The sequence below is a fragment of the Rhinopithecus bieti genome, unplaced genomic scaffold, assembly GCF_001698545.2.
Source record: "Rhinopithecus bieti isolate Rb0 unplaced genomic scaffold, ASM169854v2 scaffold_40803, whole genome shotgun sequence".
NCBI classification, from domain to species: domain Eukaryota; kingdom Metazoa; phylum Chordata; class Mammalia; order Primates; family Cercopithecidae; genus Rhinopithecus; species Rhinopithecus bieti.
In genome coordinates this window covers 180,017-206,581 of record NW_016816762.1, presented here as the reverse complement: position 1 = coordinate 206,581, position 26,565 = coordinate 180,017, and the positions used below count along the sequence as shown (strand labels likewise).

General features: G+C 49.5%; 2 long non-coding RNA genes across 2 annotated transcripts; both read left to right on the top strand.

The window, feature by feature from the left end:
- Window positions 1-269: 269 nt before the first annotated feature.
- On the top strand, window positions 270-5,748 carry LOC108517330 (uncharacterized). The gene is made up of 3 exons (XR_001882074.1): window positions 270-1,087; window positions 2,264-2,364; window positions 4,257-5,748. It is a non-coding gene; the product is annotated as an uncharacterized LOC108517330 (long non-coding RNA).
- Window positions 5,749-7,187: 1,439 nt separating this feature from the next.
- LOC108517329 (uncharacterized) lies at window positions 7,188-26,347 on the top strand. Its single transcript, XR_001882073.1, has 4 exons — window positions 7,188-8,980; window positions 18,047-18,181; window positions 25,134-25,137; window positions 26,337-26,347. It is a non-coding gene; the product is annotated as an uncharacterized LOC108517329 (long non-coding RNA).
- Window positions 26,348-26,565: the final 218 nt, after the last annotated feature.

Genomic DNA, 26,565 nt, shown 5'->3' with positions numbered 1-26,565 from the left:
GGTCCCCCACCAGAACGCAGCTCATCCCTGAATGAGTGTCAACACATTGGGAGCTTAAACTACAGAAATGTATTTGCTCACAACTCTGCAGGCTGGAGGTCGACCCCAGGGGCTGCAGGGCTGGTTCCTGAGGCCTCTCTCCTTGGCTTATCAATGGTATCTTCTCCTTCTGTGTATGTCTGTGTTCTCACCTCCTCTTTTTATAAGGACATCAGTCTGATTGGATCAGGGCCACCCTCATGAACGTGGCTTTACCTTAGTCACCTCTGTAAAGACCCCATCTCCAAATATAGCCCCATTCCAAGGCCCTGGGGGTTGGAGCCGCCACACACGGACTTGGGGGTCGATTCAGCCCACAGCAATCCCCAGCAGAGCCCTACGCATCCTTCAAGGAGAGCAGGAAGCCCGCTTCCTCCATGGGGAGAGGTGCCCCTGCAGCCTCAGCAACATCTGTTTAGACCTGCTGGGCATGAAAACGGTGGGGCTGGGTGCTGGGCGTCTAGGGAGGAATCAGGCAGCACACCTGCCCTCGAGGCCTCCATTCATCCCGGGGTGTCTGTTAGCACATGCTCCAGGTGCCGGACCACAGCCGTGAAGGACCCGCAGCCTCCACGGCTAGCTCTCCTGGATTGGCCTGCGATTCCGGGAGCACTGGGTCGCCTCCTACAGTTCTCAGAATCTCCCAACCACGGCCTGCGTGCGAGGCATGCCCGGCTGGCTTCTGTTGACCGAGGGTCAGCAGGCAGGGCAGGTGGCTTCCCAGCACCAAAAAGAGGCGAGTCCAGCGGGTCATCTGCCAGGTTCCGGGTTACTGCAGCAACAGGAAGTGGAGGGGGACAGGGAAGGAGGCAAGGGAGGCGGCCGGTCCTCCATCTGTGCTGTCCACACACCAGGCCCTGGTAGGATCACAGCATGGTGCTGCCTCAGCCGGCTGCCCTTCTGAGCGAGCACGTGTCCCGTGAGCCTGAGAAAGAGCTCCAGAGTCTCCCAGGCAGAGGCGTGGGGTGCATAGGGATATGGGGTTGGCCAGCTTACTCCTCAGACCAGAGGGATGCAGGATTTCCCAGGATCAAGACCACGGAGAAAGGTGTGGACAGAGGAAGGGAGGGAGGGAGAAATGGCAGCTGCCCTGCAGTGGGTCCAGAAAACCTCCAGGCTGGGCTACATTCTGTCTTGGGAGGTGGAAGTCAGATTTGGGTGTTTTTTTTTTTCTTTCTTTGCCTTTCTTTCCTTTTCTCTATTTCTTTCTCTCTCTCTCTCTTTTTTTTTTTTTTTTTTTTTTTAATGAAGCCAAAGATTGAAATTGACCTTGAAATGAGAGCAGGCAGTTCCCAGAAGGTCCAGTTTCTTTTGAGTAATTTTGTTTTGGTGAAAAGAAACCAGCACTTATCACATACTGTCATAGGACGTGGGATACCCACGGCTGGGCCCTAAGTCAGTGGCAGCTACCCAGAGACTTGGAAGACGGAGGCTTGGGGCAAAGCTCTGTCCTGACAGAGGGTGGGCATTCTCTCTGTCTCCTTCTCAAGACCATCTTTCCTTTGGGGGTGGAAACTTATCAAATGAATCCTCCCCTAGCCAGGGTGGGTAACGAGACAGCAGGCAAAACTGCCTGGGGCACCCAAGCCTGGCACTATGAGCAAAGAGATTCCTGTGTTCCCAGAGAAGCAGCAGCAAGGCTGAGACAGAACTCCACCTCAGGTAGGAGGGAGCCTGCACCTGCAGGTGGTGCCAGACGTGTCTCGGGCACAGACCCCTTCCTTCTGCTGGGAGGGCCCTCAACACCTGAGGGCCTAGTTGCCTGCTGTGGAGGTGAGTGTTCTGGAATAATGAAGGCTTGAATTTATAGAGAACTCTCAGTTCTCATGCCAAATCTTGTGAGGGTTTGGAGAGGAGGCAGGGAAAGGTTAGTTGGCTATTAGCATCGAGGAAACTGAGGCACAGCCAGGTTAAAAGACTTCCCCAGGGCATGAAGGGATTACAGCTGGAGAATGGAGCTCAGATTTCCGGGCAGTGTGTCCTGTCCTGTGCACTGGTCTGTGGCATGACTGAAATACTTACAGAGGCTTCCAAAGGGCAGGGACAATTTGGCACAAGGAGGATGCTGGTGGAAGCCACAGAGCACCCAAGAAACCACTGCTGGGGCAGGGAAGGGAACCCCATTTCCTGAGTCCTGCCCAGGGGCTGCTGGGGCCAACCCACCCACCCAGGAGTGAGGTCATGCCAGAGGCATCATGGTTCTTATCTTTTCTCTCTGATCCAGGGCCTGGCCTGTGGGTCCTTCTGAGAGGCCGTCCTCGAGAGCAGGTATGAGAGTGAGCAAGTGCACAGCCTGAATCCGGCTCTACAAAGACAAAGATGATGGTGAGAAAAGTGTCCACGCACCCTTGAAGAAAACCCTCTCCAGCAAGAGGGCCACCTGGGCCACCTGTGTCCCGGCCCGGATCACCTGAGCCGGCCACTGCCAGAGGCCGTGCGGGAGAGCACATGTCTGGCCTGGGCCCCATGGCCCTGCTGGGCGGGCAGAGCCCCAGGTCACAGACCTCACCAAGGTAGACAGAGACCAGCTTCCAGCAGACAGATCTGGTCCAGATGACCTGAGCAACTGGGTGCTAGTGCAAGTGTTACGGGAGGGAATGGGGGTGCGGAGCCCTGTGCACCAAAAACCTTGCCGAACCAGCTCCCAGGGGCCTGCGGATTCACCCCAAAGCCAATGAGGCCCTCCTGACCCGAGGGGAAATGGAGAAACTGAGGCAGGACGGAGCTGACTCCAACCACTCCCTACTTCTTTCTCTCTGTGTCTCTCACACACCACACACAACACTCCCTCACACACACAAACCACACACACACCACAAACACCACACATACACCATGTACACATATGCCACACACAGACCAAACATACCACATAACATACACACCACACATACCACATACCACACACACCACGCACACATATACCACACACACCACACGCACACACAAACCACACACACATCACACACACATACCACACACATCACACACAAATTACACACACACACCACATAGACACCACACACACACACCACATAGACATCACATACACACATCACATAGATACCACACGCAATGACCCCAAACACAAACCACACACAAACACACCACACAGAACACACACACACCACACTCACACCACAAACACCACACATACCACACACACAAACATACACATACCATGTAGATATCACACACACACCACAAACACCACACACACAAACCACACACACATATCCCACATAGACACCATACACACACACCACGCACACATATACCACACACACACACCACCCACCACACCATACATACCACACACAGACATATACCACACACTACACACACCACACACACCACACACAGACACACACAGACACACACCACACATATACCACACGCACACCACACACATCACACATAACACACAGACACCACACACACACCACAAACACCACACACACAAACCACACATACACGTCATACACACACCACATACACACACACACCACATAGACACCACACACAACCCCCGCACACAAACCACACACACACACCACACACACCACATAAACACCATACACACACAAACCACGCACACACACATCATACACACATAACACACACACCACATACTGCACAGATGCCACACACACACCACATAGACACCACACACAACCCCCTCCCACACAAACCACAAACACACACCACACATACCACATAGATACAACACACATACCACAAACACCACACACAGAGAAATACAAACACACCACATACCACATAGATACCACTCACACACCACAAACACCATGCACCACACACACACACCACACACACACACCCCACATAGACACCATACACACACACATTATGCACACATATACCACACACACACCACAGCACACACACACACCTCACACACACCACACACCACACCACACATACCACACACAGATATATGCTACACACTACACACACCACACATGCACGCACACCACATATACCACACACAACACACATGCACCACACATACCACACACATATCACACACACAAAACACATACTCCACACACAGGTACCCACCACATATAGACTCCACACACATATAGACACCCACCACACACAGACACAAGATCACACGTAGACACACACACTCACTTGTACAGAACAGAAGTGGAAATCTGCAGTGTGGGACTGTATTTTCTTTTCCATTCTAGAGAGGGGACGTGGCTAACTTGTGTGTGTGCTCCCAGCAGCCTGCGGGGACCCCACCCTTTCCCCCCACCGCACCCCACCCCCCGCTGTCCTCCCTGGGCCACCACAGGGAACCAGCCCATGGGGAAGCCACGGAGACCAGGAGCAATGGGGCACCGGGCAGCCAACAGATGGGATCAGGAGGCTGAGCTCGCCTCCAGCCAGCATGTGACCCCAGGGAAGACAGTTCACATCAGCTGTGCCTCAGTCTCCCAGGCACCGAAGTGGGGGGTCAGGCCTGACTGCGGCTGGTGATACCCCCCCCACACTGAGGGGCACAGCCCCTGGGGCAGGCCCACTGCAGGTCCACAGAGAGACGGGGAGATGTGCCCGGCCAGCCTGTGGAAACAGAAGCAAGAGCAGGAGGACAGCAGGGCCAGCAGTTCATGGCCACAGACAGGATGAAACGGCCTCAAACAAAATGGGTGTGGCTGAAAGAGATACTGGACACAGGAGTCCTCGAGTCCAGAGCCTACACCTGCCAAATGCCCAGCTCACTGGGCACCACAGACATGATGAGGACGCCACTTCTCACACTAAAAATCGGCAATGGAAGGAAGTCATGAAACTGTCGTTCTGTTTTTTCATAGAAACTTTCTTGCAGGGTTAAAACATAGCCCTAGTTGCTGTAGGTCAGTTCTTCCTACAGAGAATTCAAGCTGATCAATATGGAAGAAATAACAGAATTAGAAAACCCCATTTTGCAAAATAATTGAGAAGCAACGAGCCTCAGTAGGTGACATCATTGGGTGACAGCTGGTGAGAAGGGCAGCTCTCCCTGCTTCCCTGGCACCTCCACTGCAGGTCTACCTCTGCCGTGGTCTCTCCTGATAAAGTGAACAGGATGCACAAGTCCCCATTGGAACTCTGGCTGCCTCTGAAAGACCAGCAGTCAGCCATTCCTCCTTTTCCTATCACTAAAGCTTCTCTTCCATGGACAACACGAGGAGCTCCCTGAAAAAAACAAATGCACCCAAACACAGTGGCTGGGAGCGGGGGAGCCCCTTTAGTCTTGGTGGGTTTGGTGGGAGGAGCATTTGATGCTGCCAGTCCTGCCCAGTGGGTACACCAGTGGCTGTGCTGTGGCCTGAGTCCAGGCCAGAAAGATGTAGAAAGTTATGAGGGCACCAGTTGGCAAGGTCAGTGGGAAGCAGCTGGAAATGACAGGTTGGGTGCTGGGAGATTTGTTCAGAATGTAGAGACTGAGCTGTGCCAACGGAGTATGCCGCCACAATGGGGTCCATGCCGCCACGTGGACCATGCCGCCACAATGGAGTCCTTTTGTATTTCATGGTGTGACTGTAATTCTCTCATTATTTAGCAGTGCAGTTTTACTTACCTTATATATATTATTACATTATATTTGTAGTAAACCCTTTGGGCCATGATGGGCTAAAAAATAAAATGAAAGTGCATGTGAAATAAGAAATTAAGTTATTGGATTTCTGTTCCTCCAGAAAGTTGATTATGGTATCTAACTTACACAAAATGTTTGTGAACGTTTATCATTCACGGTAAATGCCATGACATCACCAATCACATGAAAAGCAGAAGAAACAGCAGCATCGGCCTCAAAAGCTGGTAACTATTGTCAGACAGCCAAAGACAGTGACTGACGCCTGCAGTCGTGTCACTCTGGGACTTTTCATGTAGATCAAATGTCAGTGCTCATTAATTTCCTTCTTTGTCAAATTCAAGTTTTCTTATGAATTTACTCGATGATGTGATAACTGTTACTGTGTTACCTCCATGAGCAGAATTTCACAGACTGTTAAGTGAGGCCAGTGTAATATTCATGTTATCAGATGCTTCCAACAGAAAAGCCCATTCAGTTAATTTGAATAATGAGCTAATTTTTATTCAAATCATTAAATAAATGTAAAGCTTTTATTAAAAGCAATTATTAAAATAATTATTGTTGTTTTAATTATTAGCAATTATTAAAACAAGTCTGCAAACAGAAAGACTATTTAAATTTCTTATCATGAAAGAAAGAGAGAAACTGAATAGAATGCATCATGTCTACCCAAATAGTGTATGAGGATAACTTTGGAGTCCTAAAATTGCTTCTTGGAGCATCTCAATTTATGAAACAGATTTTTGCTAGAGCTCATATTTTAATTGTATGTATGTTTTTTATGTATGAGAATGGAATGAAGCTGAAAAGGCCTGTGATTTTTAGCACATAAATTTGATAAAACAGTCAAAGGAATTATACATGAAAAAAGCCTATTTGACTCATCTCGCCCCAAAAAGACACTTATGAAAGACTCTCTGGATTGAACTCAGAACACAGGACCCGTGACGATATCTGGGTGAAATATCGACCTTTTCATGAGAAAATACTGAGACTGTTTTCTCCTGAGCAGAGTCAACTCAGATCTTACCTCCGCCGCTGCTCATTCATCTGACAACCTCAGGGTCTACAGAGAAGGTTCCACTTAGCTGGTCAGCAAATTCAAATTCATTAGCCACAAAATGTCTTCTTGGAGAAGATTCCAGGCATTTTTATGAAATATTAAAATAAGGCAATTCTGAAAGTAGTACATTCTTCTGAAAAATGCCACTAACAGAAAACTTAGGTTCTTTGTTTTTTGAGTTTCGAGCCATCTTTATCTATATGGCTACATGTCATTTATCAGATGGGTGATTTGCAAGTCTTTTCTCCCAGGCTGTGGTTTGTCTTTTCATTAATTTATCAATGTCTTTCAAAAGCAGAAGAACCTCTTCACTTCGATGAAGTCCAATTGATGGTTTTAGTATTTGTTTTTAAACATCGAATACTTTTGATGTTGTGTCTAAGAAATTTTTGCCGGCCAGGCGCCATAGCTCACATCTGTAATCCCAACACTTTGGGAGGCCGAGGCAGGAGGATGGCTTGAGCCTAAGAGTACCAACCTGGGCAAAAGGACAAAACCCCATCTCTACAAAAAATACAAAAGAAATCAGCTCGGTGTGGTGGCAAGACCATGAGGGAGGAGCTGTAGGGAGACACAGGGGCGTAATGGCGAGTAGTTAATTCTAGCAGCCTAGGAAGTAAAGTAAGCAGGAAACCATTGAGGTGGTGTTCAGGGCCACAGGACAGACTGGAGCACTGGCCAAATGCTTGGCTCTGTTAGAGTGAGCAGAATAAAAGCAAGTCAGAAAAAGCAAGTCAGAACCCTGGCAATTTCTGTCACTATCAGGAGGCACTGGACTTCAAGTCACAGAATAAACCCATCCACCGTGCTTTAAACACGTAAGGATTGTCCTTCTCCCATCACAAGAAGACTAGAGCAATGTCCCTGCTGGGGGCTTCTGAGGTTCACGTTGTCAGAGCCAGGATCTCAGCAGTTCTTGGATCTTTTGTCAAGGTCATCTCTGAGTCACCTCTGTCCACAGGGGACACTGGAATGGTGAGTGTTTAGCTCTCCATCCTCTGGGTGGAAGCAGGCAGGGGAGAAGAAGGTTGGGGAGGGTGCTGGGTTAGCCACTCATGGCCACACTAAGCACACTGGGGGCGAGGCATGCGGCTGCTGCAAGACACGCGGCTGCTGCAAGACACGCGTGGTCCTGAGCCCACCTGGAAAGCTGGGAACTGGTAAGTGTTCCCTGGATTCCTGCCTCCCTGCTTCTCCATCTGTAGCATTGCTCACCGCATTCTTGTTGTAACCTGCCTTGGCTGTGAGCTCAGGGTCTTTGCTTCCTTCCTGGGTAACTGCCAGTCTGAATTATTTATGAACCTAAGGTACACACGGATGGCGTTCCAACAAAGGCCACCAAAGGGAGCAGCCTGTCTGTAACCCTGAAGCTTAGCACACAGTGAAAAGGACTCAGATAAAACTGTAAGATTCCTCTGCAGGGAAGATGGAGGCCTGGACTTCTCCAGGGCAGCCGGAGGCACTCCTGTTTCCCTCCATTTCCTAGGTGCCTTAGGGTGGCTGCAGTCACTGGGAGCCGAGCACTGACAGGCAATGGGGCAAGAACTGGGCGACGTGCCTCGGGGTCCCCAGCACACAGGCCAGCCCCTGAGGGTAGGAACGAGAGACCAGACTCTGGAGGCCGGCAGACCAAGGTTTATGCTCTGGCAATTCCTGATGAGGCCGAGGATCTTCACCTCTTTGTGCCTCGGTTTCCCTGTCTGGCCAGTGGGGTTGCTGTGAGGATTAAATGCAGCCATCCCTGTGGAGTCGATTGTTTGCAACAACAACAAAAAAATGGCCACAATTGTTCCACTCCCTGCGTTCACACCCCCTTGCAATGTGACTTTACAGCAACTCTCACAGAGAGGCGAAGTCTCTTCCACACCCTGACTCACAATGGCCAATGGAATGCCCTGCAAGTGACGTCATACCCTTCCTAGCCTTGCAGCTTCTGCCTTTAGGAAGGCTAAAGGGCAGAGCCCAGGGAAGTTATGTAACGGGCCCAGCTAATGAGTGGCAGAGGCCAGAGGGCTTGACCTGTCGAGCTGTCTAAGGCCAGAGGTCGTCCATACACTCTTTCCACATAGGAATGTCTCCTGAAGGGGAAGTGGGCTCTTCTAAGATGTACAGGGAGGTCAAAATCCTGTCCTCAGATTCAGAGGATGTTTCGTGGGCACCGAATTCTGGGTCAGGAAAGCAGCCTGCATCCACCAGTATCCTTGGGTTACTAAGTGGGGCCAGTAGCTCCAGGTGTAACCCATTTAAGTTTGCCAGACAGCCAGAATGTAAGAAATGCCCTAATGATCCCCCTTTCCCTCCCATGGAAAGTGGGCAGTGGGGTCTGGGAAGGGGTTTGGGGAGAGAGATGAGGTTGGGACTAACTCTCATTGGCTTTCCTTACAGAAGGGGTAGCTGGAGTGTTTCAGGTCTATTTGCTTGTTTTGTTTTTTTCAATTTTGTTTTTTTTTTTCTTTTTAAGACAGGGTCTTGCTATGTTGCTCAGGCTGATCTAACTCCTGGGTTCAAGCGATCCTTCCACCTTAGCCTCCCAAATAGCTGGGACTTGTACAGGCATGAGCACCTGCACCTGCTTGTTTTTTTGTGATTTGAGACGGAGTCTCACTCTGTCGCCCAGGCTGGAGTTTAGTGGCATGATCTTGGTTCACTGCAACCTTCGCTTCCTGGGTTCAAGTGATTCTCCTGCCTCAGCCTCCCAAGTAGCTGGGACTATAGGCGCGTGCCACCACGCCCAGCTAATTTTTTGTATTTTTAGTAGAGATGGGGTTTCACTGTGCTAGCCAGGATGGTCTCGATCTCCTGACCTCATGATCCGCCCACCTCAGCCGCTTGCTTGTTTTTAATATATCCTTGCTCCCTGCCTTTCACAAAAGATGCTTTTAGGGGGCAGCTGACGTTCTGTAACTTCTTGTGAGTCTACTGCAAGCCTGCCTGTGTATGTGGGGAGGAGGAGGTGAAAACAGCCCAGCAGCTTCCCCTGTGATCACAGAATGGGCGTCACACTCTCCATCAGGAGACACAGCCCCGGGGACTCCACCTTGAGCTCATGCACTGGGGCTTGGAGCCCCCAGGTAGTGCTACTTTGTTCTTAAAATCAACCAATGGCCAAAATGCCAAAGTGAAGACAAAATGTCCCCAAAGCTGCCATTGTTCATCTCCTATTAGTCTTTAAATCTGAAAAAAAACAAAAACAAAAACAAAAAAAATACACACACACACACACGGGAATAAAGCATACATGGAAGTGTTGACAGCTTGCACACTCAGCCATGAGATCCCAACCTGAAACACCCATGTCTGTCCCAACGGATTTAGCCTCCTTTAACTAGGGGCTCCCAGGGATCTAGGTCTGCAAACTCCTTGGAGCCCTCCTGGCCCTGGATTCAGTGGCCTCTCCATAGTGCTGGCCTCTAGTAGTTGGCAAAAAGCATACAACAAAACAAACAAACAAACCTGCTCTGCAACTGCCCAGAGACAAAAGTTGTTTGCCTCTGAGTCTCAGGCTGCTCTGTGTAGCTCTGAGAGGGCAGGTGATCGTCTTTGTTGTTAGCATAGTTGCATGTTTCTAGCACAATCTCGTCAGTGGCTTATGTAGTAAGTAGGTGTTCAGCAAAGGTGTCAGTTAATTGAAGAACCTCCTGGACCAGTGTGAGAATCTCCAGGAGAGTTCCTTAAGGCACAGATGGCTGAGCCTTGCCCTAGATTCCGTGGGTCTGGAGTAGGGCCCTGCAATGTGCATTCGTCACAAGTTCCAGGTGATGCTGGTGTTGCTGGCTGGGGACCCCACTTTGTGAATCGCAGGCAGAGTGGGTAGAAGCCTGTCTCCAGTGCCAGATGGCCCGGCTCCGCAGGGCAGCTCTGCAGCTACTCACTCCCCTCCGCCTCGGTTTCCTCATCAGTAAAATGGAGGGAATTATAATGCACACGCCGCCTGGTAAATGCCACATAAATATTATTTAAAACATAAGGAAGCACACAGAGAAGAGAGAACAGAAGTGAAAGTCCCCACCGTGCTGTTTCCCTCCTTTCCCTTCCGCCCCCTCGCCCTGAGCTGGAATGAGGGGGACGTGGAACCCTGGCTCCATGCTAAGACCCTGCTGTGGGCAACCGGCCCTGACTCCCCAAAAAAAGCAAATCTCAAGGTCAAATTTAGACTCCCAGGCCCCGGGGCTCCACTGGCTCCAATCCCCTGGACTCACAGAACCCGAAGATCCGGTTCCTCTGGGCACAGAACAACACACGTTGGGCACTGAGAGGAAGGGAAAGCAAACAGCCTGCGGAGGTATTTCCAGCGTACCCAGGGCAGCTGGGAGGAGGCTCCATGGCGCCCGGTTCTTCTGTTGGCAGAAGGGTCCAGAATCCCACATCTGTACATTCCCCACTGTCACGCGCTTATGCCAGGAATAGCCTGAGCAGGGCGGCCCTCCAGGGTTCCTGGGAGGCAGGGCTGAGGACCCAAGCCAGGCCTGGGTGAGCCGCCTGCACGCACTCTGCTCACTCGTGACTCCCCTGCAGAATCATAGCCTTTCCCGTGCTCCTCCGTTTACCTCCATTTGCACTAGCACGAGGCCGGGGACAAGAACTTTCCTGTACCTCCTTCACTGGCTCGCTCTCACACAATCCCCACCAGGGCAGCTGAAGAACTCTCAGAACATGAATCAGACCTCAGAGCCGCCTTCACATGGTTCAGCACCCACAAGACAGCTCGAAGGCTGCTTGTGAATTAGTTGAAGCCCCTTACCTCATCCCACACCCCTGTTCCCACCACCTCCCACAGTTGGGGCCCCAGACATCAGCACAGTCACTGCTGCAAGCCTTGACACGTGCTGTTCCCTTATCCAGGAAATTGCACCTGGACCCCTGGGGAACCCCAGCTGTTCCCTTATCCAGGAAATTGCACCTGGACCCCTGGGGAACCCCCAGCACCAGCCTCTGGGGCACCTGGACCCCTGTGGGGCCCCCAGCGCCAGCCTCTGGGGCACCTGGACCCCTGCGGGGCTCCCAGCACCAGCTTCTGGGGCACCTGGACCCTTGCAAGGTCCCCAGGGTCAGCCTCTGGGGCACCTGGACTCGTGTGAAGGCCCCAGCACCAGCCTCTGGGACACCTGGACCCCTGTGGAGCCCCCAGCACCAGCCTCTGGGGCACCTGGACCCCTGCGGGGCCCCCAGGGCCAGCCTCTGGGGCACTTGGACCCTTGTGGAGGCCCCAGCGCCAGCCTCTGGGATAGCTTCTGTGGATCGGTGGCTTCTCTCTGGTGTCCCGCCATGTGCTGTGTCCATGGCTGTCTACAGAAGTAGACACAATCTCCTGCTACTTCAGTTTTCTCAGTATCCCTGATCACAATGTAGAAATGACCTGCTTCGTGTATGACCCTCGCTAGACTCTGAGCCCTTTGGAGCAGGGTCGGTACCTCCATGGTGAGCTTTCTGTTCCCCACTCCAGCAGGAGCACCTGACCCACGTGGCTCTCCAGGGCATGGGCTCTGGGCCCCAACTATCTTGGCCCAAGCTCCAGCTTCACTGAGCAGGTGAGGCAAGTCCTTTCACCTCACGGTGCCTCTGATTTCTTATCTGCAAAATGGGTACAACCTCTGACTCAGAAGGCTGAGAGGTTTTGCAGGTCTCGCACCCTGCCTGGCACGGGCACGCCCATGAGGCTGAGGCACAAACCAGAAAATCTGCTTCTCCTGGGTGAGAAGAATGAATGTCAGGCAGCCCAGAGAGTGACCCGCACAGCATCTTGGCCTGCAGACAGGCGGATTATCAGAAGGAAGCAGGGAGGCCGCACTGGAATGGAGAGGCAGGGGCACCGGGCGGAGAGGCAGGGCCGCTGGGCCGAGCGGCTCCAGAACAGAGGCAGCTGTTCAGGCTCACCACCCAGTTCTCGCGCCATCACGTTCTGCTTCTGCTCTGAGATGTTCCGCCTCCTGCCATCTCACTGGAGGCCTCCAGACCTGCTCTCCTCAGCTGGACCGCTCTTCCCAGGTTTCCCCCCAACACACACCCCCAGGCCTGGCATATCCAGGCTTCCCCCGAGGCAGAGCCAGCCAGCCCATGTGCGGGGCCCGACCTCTGCCCAGACATGTGTAGGTTTTGTAACTTAATCTTTTGAAGGCAATGGTACTCTCCACTTTTCTTCTCGGTGGCCAGGGGTGGGGTGGGGAGTCCCTTTTGTCACCATCTCGTCCCCTGTGCTGTCCTCAGAAGGCATCCAACATTTGAGAGTGTTTTAAATAAAAAACCAGGTCCACCCACTGCAGACAGGCGGTTTCAACAGAGGCCATCCTCACCCAGCTGCTCACGGAGGTATCAGACAATGCCCTGTGGCCCCCACGGGGTGCTGACTGTGTTAATTTCATCCATTTCCTTAAGGCTCCAGAAATGGATTTGGGAGCTGAGATCAGTCCAAAGGCATGTATCTAACATACACACACCACACACACACACACCACACACACACTCATTCATACATACACAGAGACACACATAGGTACACACATGCACACACACATGCACACATGTCACAGACCCAAACAATAAGGACACAGCTTTGCTTGGTTTCTTAAATCATTTTTGCTTCAGGTTTTCACACAATAAAGACTATGCTAAGCTGAAAAAAAATAAGATTGAAGGTAACCTACTGGTCTTTACGTGTGTGGGTGTTCATAAACACAAGTGCACGTGTGAGCACCTCTACTCAGAAACCCACTGAAAATAAGGAAAATAATGATAGAAGAAATCAATGACTCTCTACTTCTAGCTCTGAGGGCAGGATGGAAAAATGATCTTCATCTGCAGCTGAGTGGAGCTGGAGGCTACATACGAGACGTCGTTCCCAGCATCCGATTTCTAAGACATGAGCCCACATAGGACTCCTGTGCACACTGTCGGTCACATGAGAATCAGCATGAGTGCCTCCCCAGCACAGGTGCTGCTCCCAGGGGGAAGAAGCTTCCTCCCGGAGGCAGAAGAAGGGGACCGCCGCCTCCACTAGCGGCTGGCTGCAGACGTTTGCAAAAGCAGCACCCACTTGAGCCTACCGACCTTGAAGTCGGACAGGCAAGTGACACTCTGGTCAGTCATCACTGGCCATATTGACTTGGACCACTCTCCAAATTTCCCACAGCTGTAGTTTTCTCACCTTGACAAAGCTATTTCATCGATCATTTCATCAGCTAGCTGCTGTTTTGGAGCCGGTGTGACAGCAGCCAGTTGATGAAATGGCCGTGCAGATAGAAACCATGTTGGTCAAGTCCTGACTTTACAAAAGGTGTCAAATAAGTGTGCAATGAATGGTAGCTATCATTAGTTTGTAACAAGGGGAAATACATCATCTGAGGGAGGCAGGATGTGCTGCGTGGAAAAGGTACCACTTTCCAGGAGGAAGATGCACCTTGAAAAGGCCCCCTGAGGACAGGGGTGTCAGTAACAAGATGGGCTGGGGTGCTACGGGCAGGGAGAGACTAGGTTATTTCTCTCCTGCAGGAGAGGGGGTCGATATGAGGGGAGGGAGGAGGGAGAGAAATGGGAGGAGGGAGAGAGGGAGAAGGGAGAGGAGCTGGGAGAGGAGCCAGGAGAGGTGGGTGGGGCGGGAGCTGGAGATACGAAATTCCTCCGCTGTGAGTAACCAGAGGACCCGCAAACACGACCTCGACCAGGCGGTGGGTGTGAGAGTTTTCTTTTAACACAGAGGAGTACAAACAAGGAAGCACAAAATCTCTCCCCATGGATAACTCCTGGAGACATTGCGAAAAACAAAGACCTATACTGGAAGAAAATCCAAGCAGTACAGGAAGGTACAAAATGAAAACAGAGCCTCTCCCAGCCCCACCTCCACAAAATGTTTTCTCAAATAACTTTTGTTCCTGAGATGGCCCTGGGGCAGGGAGAACGACCCGATTTCCTGCCCCTGGGACTGCAGGAGCGGCTGCCGCTGCTGAATTCAAAAACCACAGAAATGTATTATCTTATAGTCCTAGAGCCCAGAATTCCGAAATAAGTCTTAGGTGTGAAACGTGAAAACTGAGGTGTGGGTAGCACCGGCTCCCTCAGAGGCTCCGGGAGGATCCTACCTGCCTCTCCCAGCTTGCGGTGGCTGCGGGGGTCCCTGGGCCTGTAGCTGCATCGCTCCCATCTCTGCCTCATGGTCGCACGGCCTCCTCCTCCTCTGTACTGAAACCTCCCTCCATCTCCTCTTGTAAGGACTCTTGTGATGGCATGTAGGGACCGCCAGACCATAGAGGGTCATCTCCCCATTGCAACATCCTTTCTTACATCTGCAAAGTCCTTTTCGCCAGGTAAGGTCACATTCACCGGTTCTGGGGTTAGGATGAGGCTCTCTTTGGAGGCCATTATTCAGCCAACCACAGGGACTTGAGCCTGAGTCTGTGGCTGGAGGGGCTGGTTAAGGGGGCCCACACCCAGCTCTGCCTTCAGTTCTGACCTGCTTTCTTCTTAGGGGGCCCTTGTCTTATACACGATCCAGTGACTGACGCCACCTTCTCCCCAATGCCTGTCACCCTGCTGGGAACCCCTGTTTTTCCAGAATTGGAACTTCTGTTTCTCTAATACTCGTTGGACACTCCAGGCCTCTCTAGGGATTGGAAGCAGCTCCTGAGCCCCAGGCCCGTGGCGATCCCCCACATCTAGCCCACCTCCCAAATGATGACTCCCTGTCTCCCTTGCAGGGACCCCTCCCCTGCCTCCTAGCCAGGCCTGTCTCCTGCTGTGCTGAGCAGCCAGGACATCCCCTGACACCACTCCTAGACCCCACCTTGCCAACCACAGGCTACTCCTGGGTCTTCCTGTCTCCTGCATCTGGGAACACCCCCACCCCCACCTGGCTTCGGTGGAACAGTCCTGGCTGTGCTGCTGCTGGGAGAGGGAGGGGAGGCAGTGATGGAGACAAAGGGAAACTCAAGGGCAGCTCACAGGCCAGGAAGATTCAGGGACTCAGAGGCAGGGGGCCTGAACTGGTGCCCCTGACCCTCCCACCCCACTATCCTCTTGTCAACAGGGTACCAGCCTCTCCCCGCTCAAGACAGGGGACCTCGCCTATGTATCACCAGCTGATACCCTCGGAAAGTCACCCTCAGGGTGCAGAGCACGGGGCCAGGGGTAACTGTCTGGCTCCACTCCCTGGCCTGGAATCAGCAGTGTGGGGCAGGTGGGCAGTGGGGTATGGACTTGAAACTGCTTTCCCGGTGCAGAGCTGCTTTCAGGACCCTCACTCTTAGCTTGAACAGCAACCATGACTGTTTCCCAAAGGGGAAGGAAAAATGCCTTTGCTGCTATCAGTAGCCAAATGGATCACAAGTCCCTGGGTCCTGGTGTTTGCACATCATGTCATCTCAAGGGCCAAGCCACGTGGTCATTCTTGGGATAACAGCGGGATTTTTCTACTCCAAAGGGGAAGATCCATTTGTTATACTTTGCGTTTTGTAGCTTACTGAATGCTTGCTATAGGCAAGCCCTCAGGTAGTGCAAGAGGGGCTGGGAACTCCTCAACGGCAGGGAGCAGGGCTTTTTGCTCTAATTGCCTAGTGTCTAACACAGTGTCTGATAAATGGTGAATGGGAAAAGGGAGGAAGGAAGGAAAACAGCACTCTAAGTTTCAAGGAACCTAAAACCTCTTGCTAGGGTTGAAATGGTTATGCCCCCCTCAAAGTGATATATTGAAGCCTAACCTCCAATCTGCTGATATTAGGAGGCAGGGCCTTTGGGAGGTGATCAGTTTTTGAGGGTGGAGCCCTCATGACTGCGATGAGTGCCCCTATAATGGGATGAAAAGGCCAGACTTCTCTCCTCCCTGTGTGAGGACACAGCGAGAAAGTGCCCTCTATGAACCAGAAAGCCCTCACCAGACACCGAATATGCCGGGGCCTCGACCTTGGACTTTCAGCCTCCAGAAATGTGAGAAACAAATGTCTGTTGCTTATAAGCCCCTCCAGTCTATGGGATTTTGTTCTAGCAGCCCAAATGGACTAAGACACCTATAAAGGACATTACACATTTTAAAAGTGGACAATGAATTGACAATTGTCACAAGGCTTGAGTTACTCATTTAGGCTTTCTACCCACTTCTGGCTGAATGCAATGTCCGCAAGCTTCCGTTATTTCATTCTGCCTGTCACAGGACCTTCTCCCTCTGCCGAAGTCGGGGGACTCTCTTCTGATGTTTACACAAGGCTCAGGTCCCCAGGGTTGCATCTCACTGTGATTTAGCCAGGACTTCGTTGCTTCTTCGGGAATGAGATGGCTGGACCACGAAAGCCCAGCGCCTTTCCTATCCCGACAGAAGCTCCGGGGAAGCCTTACTCAATACGTGGAGTTAGGGAGCCACATTCTTAGCATGAATTCAGGATGTGCCTTTTCTGTTTGAGATCAGGCGTCAAAAGCCATCATGCCATATTGGTAAGAAACCTGGCCCCTGGAACCAGAATGCCTGGGTTCAAATCCTGCCGGTGCCACGTGTCCTTGGGCAACTTTCCTACCACTTCATATGTCAGTTTCCTCATCTGCAAAATGGGGATCACAGAAGCTCCTCACCAGGGGCTGCTGTGAGAATCAATGGGGCTGGTGGTGAGTGGGCGCCTTGGTTGGTTTGACTCGCTGTGAGCCCCACCCACCGCACTGCACAAGCCCCTCTCGGCACTTAGGGTCAGAGAGGTTCAGAATTTTTGGATTTCAGGAAAGTAAAATGGTGCATGTACCGAACAATCCCCAAACCCGATGGTGGGGTCTATTAATATTTAAGGGCAGCACTCTTCATATTTCTGTGACAGAGCACAGTCCCCACGCCCTGAGTAGAATCATTCAATGACATGTTTATAGGCAGTTCAGGTCAGAAACTGCTACCGCATGAGTCATGTATCAGATCAGATTTTGCCATCAAATGAATGATAGAACAGGCTTTTCTGCGTATTTTAGACTTCAGAATTGAGGACAAGAGGTTTTTATCTGGTCTTACAAATGCCAATGCAGTCGGGGCCCAGGACATGGGGTCCATGAGCGAGGAGCCCTGGGGCTGTGAGAGTTGGAGCCCACAGAGGGCACAGCGGGTTCGACTGCAGCAGAAGGCGACTCCTGGGCAAGCGCGTCCAGTGCCACAGGACGCTAAGGTTTAGGTGAAGTCCCCTGGTTCGTAAATGTTGTAAGATGACGAAATTTAAAGCGAGGGCTGGCATGCCAGGAAAAGCTGAGTTGTAATGTTGTCCAGCCCATCGGGAACTCCAGGCGGACAAAGCGAGCACGGTACCCGGGTGGCCACCAGGCCCTCCCTGGATTGTCCTACCTTTCCCTCGCTCTGCCTCACTCACTCTCCCTTCTCAAAGGTTCTGGTGAAGGATATGAAGCGTGTGGCCACACCGGTCCCAGAAGAGCCTGGGAGAAGGGAGGATAGTGAACACAGTGGAGTCCTGCTGCAAAGCTGAAGATTTGGTCCTGGCGCATGGCATGACCCATCCGACGTGGTGGCGGGCGCCTGTAGTCCCAGCTACTCAGGAGGCTGAGGCAGGAGAATGCCGTGAACCCAGGAGGCAGAGCTTGCAGTGAGCCGAGATCGCGCCACTGCACTCCAGCCTGCGGGACAGAGCGAGACTCCATCTCAAAAACAAACAAACAAACAAATAAATAAAAACTCAAATACCCCTTCCATTAAATTAAACTAGGGTGTAACCTCCCCCCTCCCACCTGCTGCACTGTCATTGCTGCTAAACGTTGCCATGCCTAAATGTGACATCCTTTGGATGAACAGGTGTAACATTGATTCACAAGGAGTGCTGCTTCAGGAAGCTTTTGTCCGAACTCTACATTTGTCTTTTCTCTCTCTCTTTCTTTTCTTTTTACTGTTTAAAATGAACTCTCTCTGGCGTTATAATAACAGGGCAGCCTCCTAACTGTCAGGGTGGCTTCTGTTGCAACATCTAGATATTTCAAATGCAGGAGAGCAGTCGGATCACTCGAAGGGCAGGCCATCCTGCACAGGCCCTCATTACCGGTCAGCCCACACAAGCCCTGGTCACCAGGTCATCCTGTACAGACCCTGATCACCGGGTCAGCCCACACAGGCGCTGATCATCGGGTCGGCCCGCACAGACCCTCATCGCCAGGTCATCCCGCACAAGCCCTCCTCACCGGTTTTCTTTTCCTCCCTCTGCATTCTTGGATGCCACTCTGGCTGCACCTGATGTGAGTCTAACGTTCTCACGAAGACACTGGGTGGGAGATTCCAGCTCTACTTCATTTCCTAACCTGAGACATATACCAGCCCAAACTGGAACTCTAGGGGGATAAATTTGTGTTGTTTCATCAGGTTTTCTTTCTAATTACTTTTTTTCAGTTTTTTTAAATTTACAAATAGAAATTGTTGATATTTGTGATGTACAATCGTGTTTTGAAATATATATATATATACACACACACACATACACGCATACATACAGCGTGAAATGGCTAAATTGAGCTAATTAACATATGTGTTGCCTCATATACTTATTTTTATGTGGTGAGAACACTTAAAAACTACTCACTTAGAAATTCTCAAGAATATGATATATTATGATTAACTGTAGTCACCATGATGTACAAGCTATCCCTTGAACTTATTCCTCCTGTCTCACTGAAATTCTGTGTCTTTGGACCAATATCTCCCCAAATCTCTCACCCCCAGCCTCTGGTGACCATCATTTACTCTCTGCTTCTATAAGTTTGGCTTTTGTAGATTCCACAGATGAGTGAGATTGTGTCATTTGTCTTTCTGTGCCTGGCTTATTTCACTTAACATAATACCCTCTAGGTTCATTCATGTTGTTGCAAATGGCAGGATTTCCTTCTTTTTCAAGGCAGACTAATATTCCATTCTGTAAGTATGCCACATTTTCTTATCCGTTCATTCACTGATGAACACTTAGGTCAGTTCCATCTCTTGGCTATTGTGAGTAATGCTGCGATGGACGTGAGAGAGCAGACATCCCTTCAACATACTGACTTCCTTGGGTGTATACCCAGAAGTGAAATTGCCAGCAATCATATGATAGCTCTACTCGAGGAAACTTCATACTACTATTCCATCATGGCTGTACTGATCCTCATTCCCACCAACAGTCATGGCTATACTGATCCCACATTCCCACCAACATGGTCATGGTTGTACTGATCCACATTCCACCAACAGTCCCATGGGCTGTACTGATCCACATTCCCCACCAACAGTCTGGCTGTACTGATGATCCACATCCCCTACCAACAGTCCATGGTTGTACTGATCACAATTCCCACCAAACATCATGGCTGTACTGATCCACTTCCCACCACATGTCATGGCTGTACTGATGATCCACATCCCCACCAACAGTCATGGTTGTACTGATCCACATTCCCACCAACAGTCATGGCTGTACTGATCCACATTCCCACCAACAGTCATGGCTGTACTGATGATCCACATCCCCACCAACAGTCATGGTTGTACTGATCCACATTCCCACCAACAGTCATGGCTGTACTGATCCACATTCCCACCAACAATCATGTCTGTACTAATCCACATTCCCACCAACAGTGTACAAGGGTGCCCTTTTCTCCACATCCTCACCAGCACTTGTTTTCTTTCATCTTTCTGATAATTAGGTGCGAAGTGATATCTCATTGTGTTTTTGACTTGCATTTCCTAGATGGTTGAGGATATTAAGCATTTTTTCATATACTCGTTGGCCGTTTGGATGTCTTCTTTTGAGAAATATCTATTCAGGTCCATTGCCCATTTCTTAATTGGGTTATTTGTTTTCTTGCTATTGAGTTGTTTGAGTTCCTTATATATTCTGGCTATTAACCCGTTATCAAGTGTGTGACTTGCAAATATCTCCTCCCATTCCAGAGGGTATCCCTCTACTCTGTGGCCTGTTTCCTTTGCTGTGCAGAAGCTTTTGGGTTTGACGTGATCACATGCGTCTATGATTTTACTTTGGTTGCCTGTGCTTTTGGTGTCAGATCCAAAATCATCATTGCTCAGACCAACATCATAGGGCTTTGCCCCCTGTGTTTTCTTCTAGCAGTTTGACAGTTTCAGGTCCTACATATAAGTCTTTCATTTGTTTTGAGTTGATTTTTGTATATGTATGAGATAGGGGTCTAATTTCATTCTTCCACCTGTAAATATCCAGTTTTCCCAACATCATTGAAATTTGTTTTGTTCAGAGCTATTGAATTGGTGGTAATTTATTACAGCAGCCCCAGGAAACGAATACTGTGGTCATCTTTTGAACATTTGAGTTTTAATGGGACTCGTTGAGATAAAGTTTTATCCATGGGCAAGAGTGGGTTGACCTGGAAGCCCTGGGATCCTCTCAATCCAGGGTTGAAGCCCTGTTGCTGAACAGGGCACCTGCACCCTTCACCTGGGATGTGGTGCTAGCAGGACTTGCCTCAGTGGCTTCCTGGCAGGACCAAAATTCAGATAATAGGTGGAGGGTGCCTGGCTGGGGCTAAACAGATGCATCTCCAAAAAGGAGTTTTGCTCCAATCAAGGGAATAGGAGAAGGAGGCAGAGCCTATGTGAGCCCTCAGAACCTGGCATCAGGGAGCCTTCTATCGGCCTCAGTCTCCAGATGGCCTTGCCCACATCTCCAGAAAGCAAAGGACCCTGCCAGCTCTTCAACAGAAATGTTCACACCAGGTTTTCCACCACTCCACACTCACCAGCTCTTTAGAAGGAGGCAGAGCAGCGATCATCCCCTCCTTGCACAGAGAGTGAGATACCGAGTTCTGCACCCTCAAAACCACAAGCACAATCTCATCTAGACTTCAGCCTTTCAGGCTGCAAAAGCAGCAGGAGCTCCTCTCATCCACAGGACTTCCAACCCCAGGTCCTCCCAGCTCTCCCAGACAGAGACCAGGCTCCATTTCTGTGTCTCCAGCTTTCTGAGGACTCTCTTCCAAATCCTCCCTTATCTCTGCCCCCAGGCAAAGAGGTGGCAGCTTCCTTCCTTCCTGTAGATGTAGGAGGAGGAGCGCTATTGATTCTCACTCATCAGCGCCCACTTTGCTTTTGGAGGCTGCTTTGGAAATGCCTTTCCCAGGCTCAGCCCTTGCCTGCAGCCATGACCTTACCCGAAGAAGAGGATGGATGAGGGACTGTCCCCAGAATGCAGGAACAGTGAGAAATGATGCCTGTGTTTACTTAGACCTCCTCACCAAGTTGGCCTGCATTCTCCTCTGAGTTCCACACGGGTCCTATGACATAGGCACTAATGCCAGGACCACTTTAGGGACAGGGAAGTAAGTACCTAGCAAAGGTTACAGACGGGTACTGCTGGGATATAACCCAGGTTCAAATCCAGCATCATGCTTATGAAAGCTGCTCTGTACCTTGTTGCCAAATTGCCGCTTCTTTCAACTCCTAAATGCAGCATTTTCTTGTTCCTTCTCCAAATTGTTTCTCTGCTGAGCAGCTGCCGATGGAAAACCACCTAGGATATTTACGTCCACCAAAGTCAAACCTTCTCCAGTTTGGCAGACATGTGATACTCTGGCACAGGGTAGAGGGGCCCCTCGCTAAGTCCCCTTGCTCCAAAGCAGGACAGCAGTTCCTGTCAAGCACCTGACATGTATGAAACAGCTATTAGCCCCATTGTGGAAACAAATGAAGACCACCCACCGGAGACCAAGCACACGCTGCGTATTCTGAGCAGGCTGTAGTTAGGGGGCCGCCTCCACCACCTGCGTTTGGCAGAGACTCAGGGCAGGCAGTGGGGAGCTTGGTGGTGGACGACAGGCTCCAGGGGTGCCCTGATGAGGCTATCTCCAAAAGGAAGCTGGGAAGGCTCGTGGGAGTGGACATCCTAGGGGATTGCCTAGGGGCACATATTTGACTTTCTCTGGTTGAGTGTAAATTAGAAGCAGGAACAAAAATTAGAAAAGCTGGCAGTCATCAGCCAACTCCTGACCATTCTGGGCTGACCGCTGCAAAGATTGTGAGTCTCGCTATCTTTGTAGGGAAGGAAACAACTACTTTGCCCTCTTAGGTTCAGTAACTGAGGTCTGCGAATTACACGGACACAAGACGGATAAACTGGAGAAACGGGTTTATTTCAGGGAGCCAACAAAAGAAGTAGCTGGGGCTGGGTGCGGTGGCTCACACCTGTAATCCCAGTGCTTTGAGAGACAGAGGCGGGAGAATCACCTGAGGTCAGGAGATCGAGGCCAGCCTGGCCAACATGGCGAAACCCAGTCTTCACTAAAAATACAAAACTTAGCCAGGCTTGGTGGTGTGCACCTGTAATCCCAGCTACTAGGGAGGCTGAGGCAGGAGAATTGCTTGAACCCGGGAGGCGGAGGCTGCAGTGAGCCAAGATTGTGCCATTGCACTCCAGTCTGGGTGACAGAGCAAAATTCCATCTCAAAAAAAAAAAAAAAAGAAAAAAGAAAAGAAAAAAGAGTAGCTGGCTGAGAAATAGCTAAAGACTTGTATACCTACTTAGTAGAGAAAAGGAAATGGGGGAAAAGTGACTTTTACAAGAAAAACAAATTGTTTCCTTTAGGAAAACAAATGGGATTTTAGGAGAAGAGAAGGGCAATAAAGTTTGTGGTAATGTTGTCTACACAGGTATGAGTGGTCTTTCCATCTTCTTCAGGGCCATAAAACTCCCCCAGAGAGGAGAATTGTGGTTACCTCCTTGCCCAGAAGTTGCTCTTTTTAGTCAGATAATGGAAGGTCTGAGGAGGCTTTTTTCTGCATCTATTAAATCTCAAATGTCTTCAACTTAAAGCAATCTTTATGTCATCTCTGGATTCTGAGTGGGTCCCCACATCTGTTTGTATACTCAGTCTCTCACCATTTTAAGGATGAGGAAACTGAGGCTCGCAGAGGTGAAACACCTTACCCAAGATGCCCATTGGTGGGTCACAGAGCAGTCTTACTCCAAGATCCTTTCTACCAAGTCACTGCACTCATACAGAGAGGGTTACCAGATTGCATAAAGATAATGTAACAGAAGAAAATCCTGCTCACCCACTCATCCATTCATCTATTTATCCATCCACCCATCCGTCCAGTTATCCATCCATCCATCCATCCACCCACCCTCCATCCATCCACGTATCCATCCATTCACCTATCCATCCATCCATCCACCCATCCATTCATCCATCCATCCACCCATCCGTCCATCCATCCAACCATCCAACCATCTATCCATTCATCCATCCATCTATCCATCCATCCATCCATCCATTTATCCATCCACTCGTCCATACCTACCCATAATTTATCATCCACCCATACCATACCATTTGTCTGTCCATCCACTTATCCATCCAGCCATCCATCCATCCATCCATCCATCCACTCACCCATTGCAACAATCATGTGCCCTGAATCATGCTGGATGCTTGGAGTATGAATTCCATATGCCACAGTCCCTAACTCTAGTTTTGAGGTGTCCATACCTCTAGTTATTGTTGTTATATATATTAAAATCTACAGTTGACTACTTTCATGAAACACACTTGGCCATTCACTTATATCCTAGAACAGAATGTTGTCAGCACATGGTGACATAGCATGGTCACTCAAGGTGGCGAGATGGCAGAGACCTGTGTCTTCCCATTTATCATGTTCAATGTTTTCCAAATTGTCTGCTTTCTGAATGTATTATTTTTATAATGGGATGTGGAGATTCTTTAAATTCCTTCAATATTTCTGGCATGCACGCTACCTGACATCAAAACTATACTACAAGGCTACAGTAAGCCAAAACAGGCATGGTACTATTACCACAAAACAGAGATATAGAACCAATGGAACAGAACAGAGAGCCTCAGAAATAATAACCACACATTACAACTATCTGATGCTTTGACACAACTTGACAAAAACAAGAAATGGAGGAAAGGATTCCCTATTTAACAAATGGTGCTGGGAAAACTGGCTACCATATGTAGAAAGCTGAAACTGGATCCCTTTCCTTACACCTTATACAAAAATTTAATTCTCAACCTTTTGCGGCCATCACCGGAAGGCGGGAGGCAGCCAAAATGAAATTTAATCCGCTTTGTGACTTCCACGCAGAAGAAGAATCGCAAAAGGGCATTTCAATGCACCGTTCCCACCATTCAGCAGGAAGATTATGTCCTTCCCCCTCTTTCCAAAGAGCTGAGAGCAGAATAGCAGACGTGCGATCTATGCCCATTCCGAAAGAGATGATGAAGTTCAGGTTGTACAGGACACTATAAAGGTCAGGCAAATTGGCAGAAAAGTAGTCCAGGTTTACAGGAAGAAATATGTTTACTCATAGCATTGAACGGTGGCAGCGGGAAAGCTAATGGCACAACTGTCCCATGTAGGCATTCACCCCAGCAAGGTAGTTATCACTAGGCTAAAACTGGACAAAGACCGCAAAAAGATGCCTTGAAAACGGAAAGCCAAGTCTCCCAAGTAGGAAAGGAAAAGGGCAATACAAGGAATAAAGAAACTATTGAGAAGATGCAGGAATAAAGTAATCTTATATAAAAAGCTTTGATTAAAACTTGAACAAAGAAAAAAAAATTAATTCAAGACTTAAATTTGATCTAAAACCATAAAAACTCTTAAAGAAAACGCTAGGCAATACCATTCAGGACATAGACATGGGCATAGGATTTCCTGTTTTTTTTAAACACCAAAAGCAATGGCAACAAACAGCCAAAAATTGAGCAAATGGGGAATCTATTAGAACTAAAGAGGCTTCTGTAGAGCAAAAGAAAGCTACCATCAGAGTGAACAGGCAACCTACAGAATAGGAGAAAATTTTTGCAATCTACTCATCTGACAAGGGGCTAATATCCAGAATCTACAAAGAACCCAAACAAATTTCCAGAAAAAAACCAAACAGCCCCATCAACAAGGGGGTGAAGGATTATTTGAACAGACATTCTGCAAAAGAAGACATTTATGTTAGGCTAGACAGACCACATGAAAATGCTCATCATTCACTCGCCAAATCAGAGAAATACAAATGCAAAACACAATGAGATACGCATCCCAGCACGCAGTTAGAATGGCAATCAATTAAAAAGTTCAGGAAGCAACAGTGCTGGAAGATGGATGTGGAGAAATAGGAACATTTTTAGGCAGCTAATGATGGGACTGTAAACCTAGTTCAAACGCATTGTGGAAGACAGTGGTGGCAATTCCTCAGGGATCTAGAACTAAAGAAATTAGCCATTTGACCCCAGCCATCCCATTACTGGTATATACCTCAAAGGATTATAATAAATCATGCTGGCCTCGTAAAGACACATGCACACGTATGTTTTTTTGGCGGCATCTAATTTTTTATTCACAATAGGCAAAGACTTGGAACCACCCAAATGTCCAACAATAAATAGACTGGATTAAAAATGTGGCAGCATATACCACCATGGAAATACTATGCAGCCATAAAAGACAATGGTTTCATGTCCTTTGTAGGGACATGGATGAAGCCGGAAACCAACATTCTCAGCAAACTATCGCAAGGACAAAAAACCAAACACTGCATATTCTCACTCACAGGTGAGAATTGAACAATGAGAACACTTGGACACAGGAAGGGGAACATCACACACTGGGGCTTGTTGTGGGGTGGAGGGAGAGGGGAGGGATAGCATTAGGAGATATACCCAATGTAAATGACGAGTTAATGGATGCAGCACACCAACATGGCACATGTATACGTATGTAACAAACCTGTACGTTGTACACATGTACCCTAGAAGTTAAAGTATAACAAAATTTTTTTTTTTTTTTAATTCTTCGATGTTTCTATATTGTCTAAAAGTCAATTGGTTCTTAGGCCCATTTGACACCTGACCTAATCAACTCTCCATCCTTGCC